The sequence below is a fragment of the Hordeum vulgare genome, chromosome 4H (assembly GCF_904849725.1).
Source record: "Hordeum vulgare subsp. vulgare chromosome 4H, MorexV3_pseudomolecules_assembly, whole genome shotgun sequence".
NCBI lineage: Eukaryota > Viridiplantae > Streptophyta > Magnoliopsida > Poales > Poaceae > Hordeum > Hordeum vulgare.
Genome location: NC_058521.1, coordinates 148,036,874 through 148,050,205, shown reverse-complemented (window position 1 = coordinate 148,050,205; position 13,332 = coordinate 148,036,874).

Below are 13,332 nucleotides of genomic sequence, written 5' to 3'. Positions count from 1 at the left end.
TCTAGCAATCATCCGCAACTACTAAAGATCATTAAGGTAAAACCCAACCATAGCATTATAAGGTATCAAGTCCTCTTTACTCCCATATGCAACAACCCACCTACTCGGGTTTATGCTTTTGTCACTCAAGCAACCCACCATAGGCAAATCATGAAAACATTGCAACACCCTACAGCGGGGATCCCTCACGCTTGCATGACATAGAGATCACCATAGGATAGCACCAATAATAAAACATGCAACTCAAACCAATCATGATCATGAATCAACCCATAGGACAAAACGGATCTACTCAAACATCATACGATAGCCATGCATCATTGGAAAATAATATATAGCATTGAGCACCATGTTTAAGTAGAGATTACAGCAGTGAGAAGAGGTGTTGAACCGCTGCATAGATGGGAAGAGAGTTGGTGATGACGGCGACGAAACTGTTGGTGTCGATCGTTGTCACGATGATGGCCCCGACGGCATTCTGGTGCCACCAGGAGAGGGGGGAGAGAGCCCCCTCCTTCTTCTTCTTCCTTGGCCTCCCCCTAGATGGGAGGAGGGTTTCCCCTTTGGTCCTTGGCCTCCACGGCGGCAGAGGGGCGAGAGCCTTTCCGGGATTGGATCTCTCTCTCTCTTTGTGTGTTTCTTTCTATTTTTGCGTTTTTCTGCCTTCCAGATTCTGGCTTTTCACCATTTCTTATATTCTCGGAGATCCTTAATGCCGATTGGGCTGAAGTTTTCACATGATTTTTATCCGGATATTAGCATTCTTGCAGTGAAAGAAGGGCACCAATCGCCTTACAGGGTGGCCACAAGAAAGTCTGGCGCGCCCTACCCCCCAGGTCGTGCCCCTATGGCTTGTGGGACCCTTGGGCACCGCCTTCTGTTGATTCCACTTCCCAAAATTCACATGTATTCCAAAACAAATCTCTATAAGTTTTTACCTCGTTTGGACTCTGTTTGATATGGATTTTATGCGAAACAGAAAACATGCAACAAACAGGAACTGGCACTCGGCACTGGATCAATATGTTAGTCCCAAAAATAGTATAAAAAGTTGCCAAAAGTATACGAAAGTTGTAGAATATTGGCAAGAAACAATAACAAATTATAGATACGACGGAGACGTATTAGGAGCCAACATCGGCTGGGTGGAAAGTAGGGCCTTGAGTTGGTCGAATGTGACCTGCGCCTCATCAGTCCACTCGAACCTGTCGGATTTCTTCATCAGTCGGTAGGGAGGCAAGGCCTTCTCACCGAGTCGCGAGATAAACCGACTGAGGGCTGCGAGGCAGCCCGTAAGCCTTTGCACATCATGAATGCGCTTCGGGCGTCTCATGTGGATGATGGCTCCGATCTTGTCGGGGTTAGCGTCGATCCCTTGCTCGGAAACGAGAAAACCGAGTAACTTACCAGCCGGTACAGCGAAGGTGCACTTGTCCGGGTTGAGCTTGATCCCGAAGCGTTGAAGGTTTGCGAAGGTTTCGGCAAGGTCAGCCCGAAGGTCGAAACCTTTCCTAGACTTGACCACGATGTCGTCCGTGTGCGCTTCGACAATACGACTGATTTGACACTGCAAATATTTTTTAATCATACGCTGGAATGTATCTCCAACATTTTTTAGACCGAATGGCATTGTGATGTAGCAAAAACACCCGAATGGGGTGATGAAAGCTATCTTTATTTCATCCGGTCCATACATTCGGATCTCGTGCTACTCGGAGTATGCATCCAGGAACGACACGCATTCACATTCGGCAGTAGAATCCATGATTTGTTCTATGCGAGGCTAAGGGAAGTGATCCTTCAGGCAAGCCTGATTGAGGTGCTTGAAGTCAATACACATTCGGAGTGTATTGTTCTTCTTTGGCACCAGGACCACGTTCGCCAACCACTCGAAGTGGTACACCTCAGGGATGAACTTGGCAGCTAGGAGCTGAGCGATCTCCTCGTCGGTTGCCTTGCGCTTCTCCATGGAGGAGCGACGCAGGTGCTCCTTGACGGGCTTGATCTTCGGGTCCACTCGGAGGTGATGCTCAGCCAGCTCTGTGGGGATCCCCGGCATGTCAGAAGGCTTCCATGTGAAGATGTGCCGGTTCAAACAAAGGAACTCGATGAGCTCGGCTTCCTATTTGTCTCCAAGTAAAGTGGAGATGTTCGTCACAGAGGCACTCGGACCGGTAGGGTGGATATGAACCTGCTTCGTCTCGCTAGCCGATTGAAAAGCGGATTTAGTAGATGGCCACTTTGACTTGAGCAGATCCGCGGCATCCACTTCCTTCATGTACCCATCCAGCTCAGCTGCAAGGACTTGATCATTGGCGATCTTACAGCCTTAATGGAGGCACTCTTCGGCAACCTTCCGATCGGCGTTCATTGTGATCACGCCCTTCGGACCTGGTGATAACCCACAAGTATAGGGGATCGCAACAGTTTTCGACAGTAGAGTATTCAACCCAAATTTGTTGAATAGACACAAGGGGAAGCCAAAGAATATTCTCGAGTATTAGCATTTGAGTTGTCAATTCAACCACACCTGAAAGACTTAGTATCTGCAGCAAAGTTTCAGTAGCAAACTAGTGTGATAGTAATGGTAGCAGCGGTAATAGTAGCAGCAGTGACAGTAGTAGCGACAGATTAACGTAGCAAGGAATAGTAGGAAAAACTCATAGGCATTGGATCGGTGATGGATAATTATGTCGGATGACATTCATCATGCAACAGTTATACCATGGGGAGATATGTAACTAGCTCCAGTTCGTCAATATAATGTAGGCATGCATTCCGTATATAGTCATACATGCTTATGAAAAGAACTTGCATGACATCTATTGTCCATCCCTCCCATGGCAGCGGGGTCCTAATGGAAACTAAGGGATATTAAGGTTCTCCTTTTAATAGAGAACCGGAACAAAGCATTACACTTAGTGAATACATGAACTCCTCATTCTATAGTCATCTCCGGGAGTGGTTCCGGCTATTGTCACTCCGGGGTTGCCGGGTCATAACACATAGTAGGTGACTACAACTTGCAAGATAGGATCAAGCACACACATATATTGCCGAAAACATAATAGGTTCAGATCTGAGATCATGGCACTCGGGCCCTAGTGACAAGCATTAAGCAAAGCAAAGTAGTAGCAACATCAATCTCAGAACATAGTGGATACTAGGGATCAATCCCCATCAAAACTAACTCGATTACATGATAGATCTCATCAACCCATCACCGTCCAGCAAGCCTACGATGAGATTACTCACGAACGGTGAAGAGCATCATGGAATTGGTGATGAAGGAAGGCTAGTGATGACGATGGCGACGATCTCCCCTCTTCGGAGCTCAGAACGGACTCCAGATCTGCCCTCCAGAGGAAGAACGGGTAGTGGCGGCGCCTCCGTATCATAAAACGCGATGAACTCTTCTCCTTGATTTTTTTCCGGTCGAAGGAGGATATATAGAGCTGGAATTGGAGGCGGCGGAGCCCCGAGGAGCTCACAAGCCTGCCAGGCCCGGCCAGGGGGGGCGGGCCTGGTGGGCTTGTGAGCTCCTGGCTCCATCCCTCCAGTTGATTCTTGTGCCAGTATTTTTTATATATTCCACAAAAATTCCTCGTAGATTTCCAGGTCATTCCGAGAACTTTTATTTCTCTGCAAAAACAACACCATGGAAATTCTGCTGAAACCAGCGTCAGTCCGGGTTAGTTCCATTCAAATCATGCAAATTAGAGACAAAACAAGGGAATCGAGTTTGGAAAGGTAGATACGATGGAGACGTATCAACTCCCCCAAGCGTAAAGCCTTGCTTGTCCTCAAGCAATTCAGTTGACAAACTGAAAGAGACAAAAGAAAAACTTTTACGAACTCTGTTTGATCTTGTTGTTGTAATTATGTCTAACTCATTCAAATTTTCAGCAAGATCATAAGCTAACCAGATAAGCAATGACATTTAGGTCTCAAGATGTACTCATATCAATGGCATAATCAACTAGCAAGCAATGATAATTAGTTTCAAACGTCAACACTTCAATCAAAACAATCATGAAGCAATATGAACAGGTGGTATCTCGCTAGCTCTTTCTGAGACCGCAAAACATAAATGCACAGCACCTTCAAAGACCAAGGGCTGACTGAACATTGTAATTCATGGCAAAGAAGATCCAGTCACGGTCATACTCAATATCAATTAATAGCAAAGCATGAAAATGACAGAGCTGCTCTCTAATTGGTGCCTTTTATAAGAAGAGGATGACTCAATAGAAACGTAAATAGATAGGCCCTTCGCAGAGGGAAGCATTGATTTGCAGAGGTGCCAGAGCTCAAGCTTTCAAAATAGAGATAAATAATTTTGGGTGTCATGCTTGCATTGTCAACGCGATGACCAAGAGTTTTCACCATCTTCCATGCTACACATACTATAGGCGGTTCCCAAACAGAAAAGTAAAGTTTTGACTCCCCCACCACCGATCAATCACACTCCACGGCTAGCCGAATCCTCGGGTGCCGTCCATACCAATAACAATCCATGGGGAGTTTTGTTTGCAATTATCTTTTCGATTTGAGCATGGAAATGGGCATTCCAATTACCGGCCCCTTTCTCGTGAGTGATAGTGAATAAACACATATCGAGGATAACACGCCTAGCATGGAAGATACCGATCGCCCCTTGTCACCACATGAGCGGTTCGGGCATACAAAACAGATTACTACTTGAAGATTTAGAGAGTGGCACATGCAAATTTACTTGGAACGGCAGGTAGATACCGCATATAGGTAGGTATGGTGGACTCATATGGAACAACTTTGGGTTTATGGAAGTGGATGCACAAGCAGTATTCCCGCTTAGTACAGGTGAAGGATAGCAAAAGACTGGGAAGCAACCAACTAGAGAACGACAACAGTCATCAATATGCATTGAAATTAACCAACATTGAGAGCAAGCATGAGTAGGACATAAATCATCACAAACATGAATACCATAGAGGCTATGTTGATTTTGTTTCAACTACATGCGTGAACAAGTGCCAAGTCAAGCCACTTGAATCATTCAAAGGTGGATACCATCCTATCATACTACATCATAATCATCTTGAAATTCATGTTGGCATCCAAGACAAACCATTATAAGATCCTAGCTAATTAAGCATGGCATCAGAAACTATGATCTCTAAGTTGTCATTGTAAACATGTTTCTCTCATAACAATGCCGAATTAGGAACGATGAGCTAGTCATATTTACAAAAACAAAATAGGTTGAGTTCATACCAGCTTTTCCAGGCTCAGTCACTTCATCATATATCGTCATTATTACCTTTCACTTGCACGAACGAATGATGCGAATAATAATGAGAGTGTTCGTGCATTGGACTAAGCTGGAATCTGCAAGCAAACTCATAGGAGAAGACAAAGTAATATGGCTCTTTGACGGACAAACAGATAAGCATGTGAGAGCCACTAAACATTTTAACCATGGTCTTCTACCTTGACCCAAAGAAAAAGAAAACTATTTACATGGGAAAGCTCCCAACAAGCAAACGAAGAAAGGAAAATCTTTTTGGGTTTTCTTTTTAAAACACTACGAAGCAAGCAGAAAAGTAAACTTGCAACTTTTTTTCTCAGACTAAACAAACACATGAGAAGAAAGCGAGAAAAAGAAATAAACTAGCACGGATGATGCAATGGCAAGGTGTGAACACCGACTATCAAAGTGAAAGTGTGAGCAAGAATATAAAGTCGGTGAGAAACACGTACTCCCCCAAGCTTAGGCTTTTGGCCTAAGTCGATCTACTCCCACAGCTGGTTCGGGCGATATCCAAAATCATGATGGGGGTTGTACAGGATCGCGGCAGCTACCGCCTGAATAGCTGCCTCACGGAGGCGAGCAGCCTTCATCTCCCTCTCATACTCCTCTGCCTCTCCTCTGGTTATGTAATATCTCCGTTTTACCTGAAAGTCAAAGAAGGCAGGAGCAGGAAGGGTAATATGGAAAACACGATGTCGGTTAAATATTAACCGGTATAGGAGGGATTCATTATCCCTCTCAAGGAACTGATAACGTATTATAGAGGCGCGATCAAGGAAAGCTGTATGGAGCGGGGGATCTCCTTCGTGGATGGGTACCCCAAGAAAATTTGCTATGTGAGTGGCATAGATCCCACCAAAGAAATCCCCTTCATTAGCATTATTATTTAGCCTCCTCGCGAGTATAGCTCCAATGTTGAAACTTCTATCACCCGTTACTGTGCTCTTAAGAATACTAAGGTTAGGTGCGCAGAGGTGACAATGATCAATCTTGCCGTTAATGCATCTACCTATGAAGAGGGCAAAATAATGTAAGGCGGGGAATTGAACGCTCCCCAAGGTAGTCTACGTAATATCTCTAGTTTCTCCAATAGTTATACTAGAAAAGAAATCTCTAACCAAAGACTTAGCAGGATCATTGGGACTACCCCAATCAGGTATCTTGCAAATCCTATTAAAATCCTCTAAATCCATGGTATATGATTTGTCATAAAGATCAAACAGTATGGATGAGCCACGGCCAACTGAAAATCTGAATCTACGAACCAAAGAGGCAGTGAGCATAGTATACTGTTCGCATTTGTTGGAGATGAATTCTTGGAGCCCGGAGTTGTGAACAAATGTATCAAACTCATCTTTGAAACCTGCATCAATCATGAATTCATCTGAAGGTCACTCACATGGTTGTACCTGTGCGTTCCTCGGCTGATAAGAGTCGGGCTCCCGAATCGAGAGACGGGGACCCCTTTTGCTTGAGGAACCACCATGATAGTGTCTCCTGAACATCTCCCCTTTTTTCTGAAATTTTTAGTGACTCAGGAGAAAAGTGAACAAGGCTCAACAAAACTCATAGCAACTACTCCTTCAAGTGCCTAGAGGCAATATCACGCATCAAAACTACTTGGGACCAACTAAAATGAGCATGCAAAGCTCAAGAACAGGGTCACCAAGGCAGCAAAAATACGCAACGAATAAAGCACTAGAGAAAAAACTAATTGGACCAATGGAGGAGTCACATACCAAGGAAAAATTTCCCCCAAAACAGTTTGGTGAATGGGGCTTTGCACAAGGAGATTAAAAATGCAGCAAGAGGAGAAAGAACACGGGTTTGAGCTGTGGAATGAATTTTTCTGGAGGTAGGAGAAGGAGATGGCAGCTGGAATAAGTGGAGGGGGCACGTGGGGCCCACAAGCTTGCCAGGCCCGGCCAGGGGGGTGGCCGGGCCTGGTGGGCTTCTGACCCACTGGCGCATCCCCTGACTAGCTCTCTGTCTCAGAATTTTTCAAAAATTCCAGAAAAAATCATACTTGATTTTCACGGCATTTGAAGAACCTTTATTTTCGAGACACTTTTCTAAGGGACGGAGAAAGCAGAAAACAGGAAAAACTAAAGCTAAAGTTGGGAACAGAGGGTTGTGACTCCTAGATTCATCCATCTCATGGTCATCAAAAGAAATCTGTCAATGAGGTTGATCAAGTCTCCCTGACAAACTTTTTTCGAATCACATAGAATCGGAGAATTTTCTAATAGTCACTAGGTTACCTCAACGGGGATGTGCATATCCCCAACAAGTAAATCATACTTCATCTTGACAGTATGTATAGGGCATTCAAAGCTTCCAATAAGAATTGATGAAGATTTTTCTATAGCATTGATGCAATGTACTCGACATTGCTTCTTCGGAAAGTGCTCCATATGCTCATTACCATTAACATGGAAAGTGACATTGCCTTTGTTGCAATCAATAACAGCCCCTGCAGTGTTTAAAAAGGGTCTTCCAAGGATGATAGCCATGGCATCATCCTCGGGAATATCCAAAATAACAAAGTCCGTTAAGATGGTAACGTTAGCAACCACAACACGCACATCCTCGCAAATGCCGATAGGAAAAGCAGTTGATTTGTCGGCCATTTGCAAAGACATTTTGGTGGGTGTCAACTTATCCAATTCAAGTCCATGATATAAAGAGAGAGGCATAACACTAACACTGGCTCCAAGATCGCATAAAGCAGTTCTAACATAATTTTCTTTAATGGAGCAAGGTATAGTGGGCACTCCGGGATCACCTAGTTTCTTAGGAGTCCCACCCTTAAAAGTGTAGTTGGCAAGCATGGTGGAAATCTCAACCTCAGGTATCTTCCTTTTATTAGTCACAATATCTTTCATGTACTTAGCATAAGGAGACATTTTGAGCATATCTGTCAAACGCATTTGCAGAAAGACAGGTCTAATCATTTCAACGAAGCGCTCAAAATCATCATCATCCTTTTTCTTGGATGGTTTGGGAGGAAAGGGCATGGGTTTCTGAACCCATGGTTCTCTTTCTTTACCATGATTCCTAGCAATAAAATCGTTCTTATCATATCTCTTGTTCTTAGGTTGTGGGTTATCAAGATGAACAACAGGTTCAATCTCCACATCCTTATCATTACTAGGTTGAGCATCATCATGAACACCACTATCAATATTATCACTAGGCTCATGTTCATCACCAGATTGTGTTTCGGCATCAGAAACAGAGACATCATTTGGATTCTCAGGTGTAACAGCAATAGGTTGGCTAGCATGCAAGTTCATATCATCTTTATTTTTCTTCCTAGGATGACTAGGTGCCTCGGTGCTAACTTCTTGAGAATCTTGCTCAATTCTCTTAGGATGACCCTCAGGATACAAAGGTTCCTGGGTCATTCTACCGCCTCTAGTGACGACTCTAACAGAATTGTCATTCAACTCATTGAGCAAATCATTTTGAGCCTTAAGTACTTGTTCTACTTGAGTGGTGACCATAGAGGCATGTTTACTTAAAAGCTTAAGATCATTGACATTTCTATCTACACAAGCACTTAAATAACTAAGCATACGAGCATTCTGTTCCAATTGTCTGCTAACATAATCATTGAAACCTTGTTGTTTGGCAACAAAGTTGTCAAATTCATCTAAGCATAAGCTAGCAGGTTTATCAAAAGGAATATCACTCTCATTGAATCTACGAAGAGAATTTACCTATACTACCTGTGTCGGGTTATCAAGACCATGGATCTCTTCGATAGGTGGTAGATTCTTGACATCTTCAGATTTAATGCCTTTCTCTTGCATAGATTTCTTAGCTTCTTGCATATCTTCAGGACTGAGGAATAGGATACCTCTTTTCGTTGGAGTTGGCTTCGGAGGTGGTTCAGGAATAGTCCAAGCATTCTCATTGCACAAGATATTATTCAATAGAATCTCAGCTTGTTCCACAGTTCATTCCCTGAAAACACAACCAGCACAACTATCTAGGTGGTCCCTAGAAGCATCGGTTAGTCCATTATAGAAGATATCAAGTATTTCATTTTTCTCAAGAGGGTGATCAGGCAAAGCATTCAGCAGCTGGACAAGCCTCCCCCAAGCTTGTGGGAGACTCTCTTCTTCAAGTTGCACAAAGTTATATATTTCCTGCAAGGCAGCTTGTTTCTTATGGACAGGAAAATATTTCTCAGAGAAGTAGTAGATCATATCCTGAGGACTACGCACACAACCAGAAGCAAGAGAAGTGAACCAAGTCTTAGCATCATCCTTTAGCGAGAAAGGAAACAGTTTAAGGATATAGTAGTGGCGGATATTTTCCTCACTCGTGAATAGGGTGGCTATATCGTGCAGCTTAGTAAGATGTGCTACAACCGTTATAGACTCGTAACCATGAAAAGGATCAAATTTGTCCAAAGTGATTAACTCAGGATTGACACAGAATTCATAATCCTTATCAGTCACAAAGATAGGTGAAGTAGCAAACTTAGGATCGTATTTCATTCTAGCATTCAGAGACTTTTCTTTCCACTTGCGCAGTAATCTCTCAAGATCATAGCTATCCTTACAATCAAGAAAGTCCTCAGCTATCTCTCCCTCCATAACATAACCCTCAGGTATATCAGGCAATTCATATCTAGGAGAGCTAGTTCTAACAGGTGAAACAGCAGGTTCTACTTCAATAGTTTCATCGGTTTCAGAAGTATCATCACATTCAGCAGCAACTCTAGCAATTTGTGCATCAAGAAATGCACCCAGGGGCAAAGAAGTATCAAGCAAAGCATCATCATAAGCATCATGGATAACAGAAGTAGCATCATCAAGCACAAGTGACATATCAGAATTTCTAGCAGGTGGTGGTGTCGCAAACTTACTCATAACTGAAGGTGAATCAAGTGCAGAGTTAGATGGCAGTTCCTTACCTATCCTCGTAGTTGAGGTCAAGACTTTAGTTTTTGGATCTCTTGGATTCCTCATAGTGATCAACAGACGTAAATCCCAAGTGACTCAGAGAATAGAGCTATGCCTCCCCGGCAACGGCGCCAGAAAATAGTCTTGATAACCCACAAGTATATGGGATCGCAACAGTTTTCGAGGGTAGAGTATTCAACCCAAATTTTTTGATTCGACACAAGGGGAAGACAAAGAATATTCTCGAGTATTAGCAGTTGAGTTGTCCATTCAACCACACCTAAAATACTTAGTATCTGCAGCAAAGTTTTAGTAGCAAAGTAGTGTGATAGTAACGGTAGCAGCGGTAATACTAGCAGCAGTGACAGCAGTAGCAACAAAGTAACGTAGCAAGGACCAGTAGGAAAAACTCGTAGGCATTGGCTCGGTGATGGATAATTATGCCGGATGACATTCATCATGCAACAGTTATAACATGGGGAGATATGTAACTAGCTCCTCGTCAATGTAATGTAGGCATGCATTCTATATATAGTCATACGTGCTTATGAAAAGAACTTGCATGACATCTATTGTCCATCCCTCCCGTGGCAGCGGGGTCCTAATGGAAACTAAGGGATATTAAGGTTCTCCTTTTAATAAAGAACCAGAACAAAGCATTAGCACTTAGTGAATACATGAACTCCTCATACTATGGTCATCTCGGGGAGTGGTTCCGGCTATTGTCACTCCGGGGTTGCCGGGTCATAACACATAGTAGGTGACTACAACTTGCAAGATAGGATCAATAACACACATATATTGCTGAAAACATAATAGGTTCAGATCTGAAATCATGGCACTAGGGCCCTAGTGACAAGCATTAAGCAAAGCAAAGTAGTAGCAACATCAATCTCAGAACATAGTGGATACTAGGGATCAATCCCCATCAAAACTAACTCGATTGCATGATAGATCTCATCCAAGCCATCATCGTCCAGCAAGCCTACGATGAGATTACTCACGAACGGTGAAGAGCATCATGGAATTGGCGATGAAGGAAGGTTGGTGATGATGATGGCGACGATCTCCCCTCTCCGGAGTCCAGAACGGACTCTAGATCTTCCCTCTAGAGAAAGAATAGGTGGTGGCGGCGCCTCCGTATCGTAAAATGCGATGAACTCTTCTCCTTGAATTTTTCCGGTCGAAGGAGGATATATAGAGCTGGAATTGGAGGCGGCGGAGCTCCGAGGGGCTCACAAGCCTGCCAGGCCCGGCCAGGGGGGCCGGACCTGGTGGGCTTGTGAGCTCCTGGCTCCGTCCCTCCAGTTGATTCTTGCGCCAGTATTTTTTATATATTCCACAAAAATTCCTCGTAGATTTCCAGGTCATTTCGAGAACTTTTATTTCTGTGCAAAAACAACACCATGGCAATTCTGCTGAAAACAGCGTCAGTCCGGGTTAGTTCCATTCAAATCATGCAAATTAGAGACCAAAACAAGGGCAAAAGAGTTTGGAAAAGTAGATACGATGGAGACATATCACCTGGCATCTTAAATTTAAGATCAACGTAACATGGATGTGCCATGAAACGTGCGTAGGCGGGCCTACCAAGGAAGGTGTGATAGGCACTACGAAAGTTGACCACCTCGAAGGTCAACCCCTCCTTGCAAAAATTCTTCTTGTTGCCGAATACCACGCTCAGAGTGATCTTACCGAGTGACTCAGCTTTCTTCCTAGGGATGACCCCATGGAACTGTATGTTTCTCTTTCGAAGCCGGGACAGTGGGATGTCCATGGCCTTGAGAGTGTCCACATAGATGATGTTGAGGCCGCTGCCTTTGTCTATAAGTACTTTCCGCAGTCGGAACCCGTTGACTGCGGGGTCGACCACCAGAGCCTGCCTCCCGGAGGTGGCTATGCTGGTCGGGTGGTCCGACTGATCGAAAGTGATAGGCGTTTTTGCCCAGTTAAGGTATTTTGTGTAAGTGCATCTAGTACCCTTAGTGATTTTGGTGGTTTGAAGACTTATAGGTTAAGGAACTAATGTGTTTGTAAGTGTACACAAGCTCCATAAGTCGCTGAGGAGTTTGAGTTATACGATGAATATCGACACCTAAAAATGAATGTCTTCGGCTGAAGAATTTGGTCTTAACTTGAAGACTTTGATCGCAAAGAAATTGCGATGAAATTGATATTCCTCGTGAAGATATTGAAAATGAGGAATTCAGTGGTTCCTGAAGAAAAACTGTCTGAAGACTTTGAAGCGTGAGGATTTACTCTTTCTGTTTCATTTTCTTTACTCTTGAATCACACGAACACCGTACCGTTAAAGGGGGTCGAGGTAATACTATGGAATGAATTACCTCATGATGCTCAACCCAAGCCTAAACCTACCAAAGCCTCAAAGTGAGGAATATGAGAGCCATGAGGACTTTCACAGTTGAAAGTTCTGATCGTTGCCGCGACACACGCCACCTCACTGATCTTATCCACCCAACGGTCACATACTTAAGGGCATTTATGTCAAATCATGTCGGGATGCTCCGAGGCTATAAATAGCCGCCCCCCACAACCACTAGCTGGTTGGCTGCTTTGAGAGAAACTAACACTTGTCATTTAGGGCAACCCAAATTCCTCATGGTCTTCGAGAGAAAATCATCAAGTGAGGAAATACCCCAAACACCAAACCTCAAACCAAAAAACCAAGTGATTGAGCATCACTGAAGAATTTGTTCCTGTGTGGAACTGGAGCCTTTTACCTTTGAGGACTGTGCATCCTCCAGACGGTTAGGCTTCATGGTCTAGAGCATCCAGCAGTCAATTGTGGATCGCTGGGTGACCGAGTTTGTGAGGGTTTGGAAGTCTGCCCTAAAGACTTACCACGAGTGTTGGGTGAGGACTGTGTGTCCTTAGCTCAAGGAGAATACGGTAGGGACTGTGTGTACCGGGACTACGTGTCCTTTGGTTTCAATACCAAGCCTCTCCAAACCAGACGTACAACTGTCACAGTAGTTGGAACTAGGTCATCAACAACTGTGTTCATCGTGATACGGGTTCTATTTCTTCAACTCTTTAATTTCCTCAGAATTGTATGTTGAAGACTTTCATCTATGTTGTTTGAAGAACTTGTCTGAAGGCTTT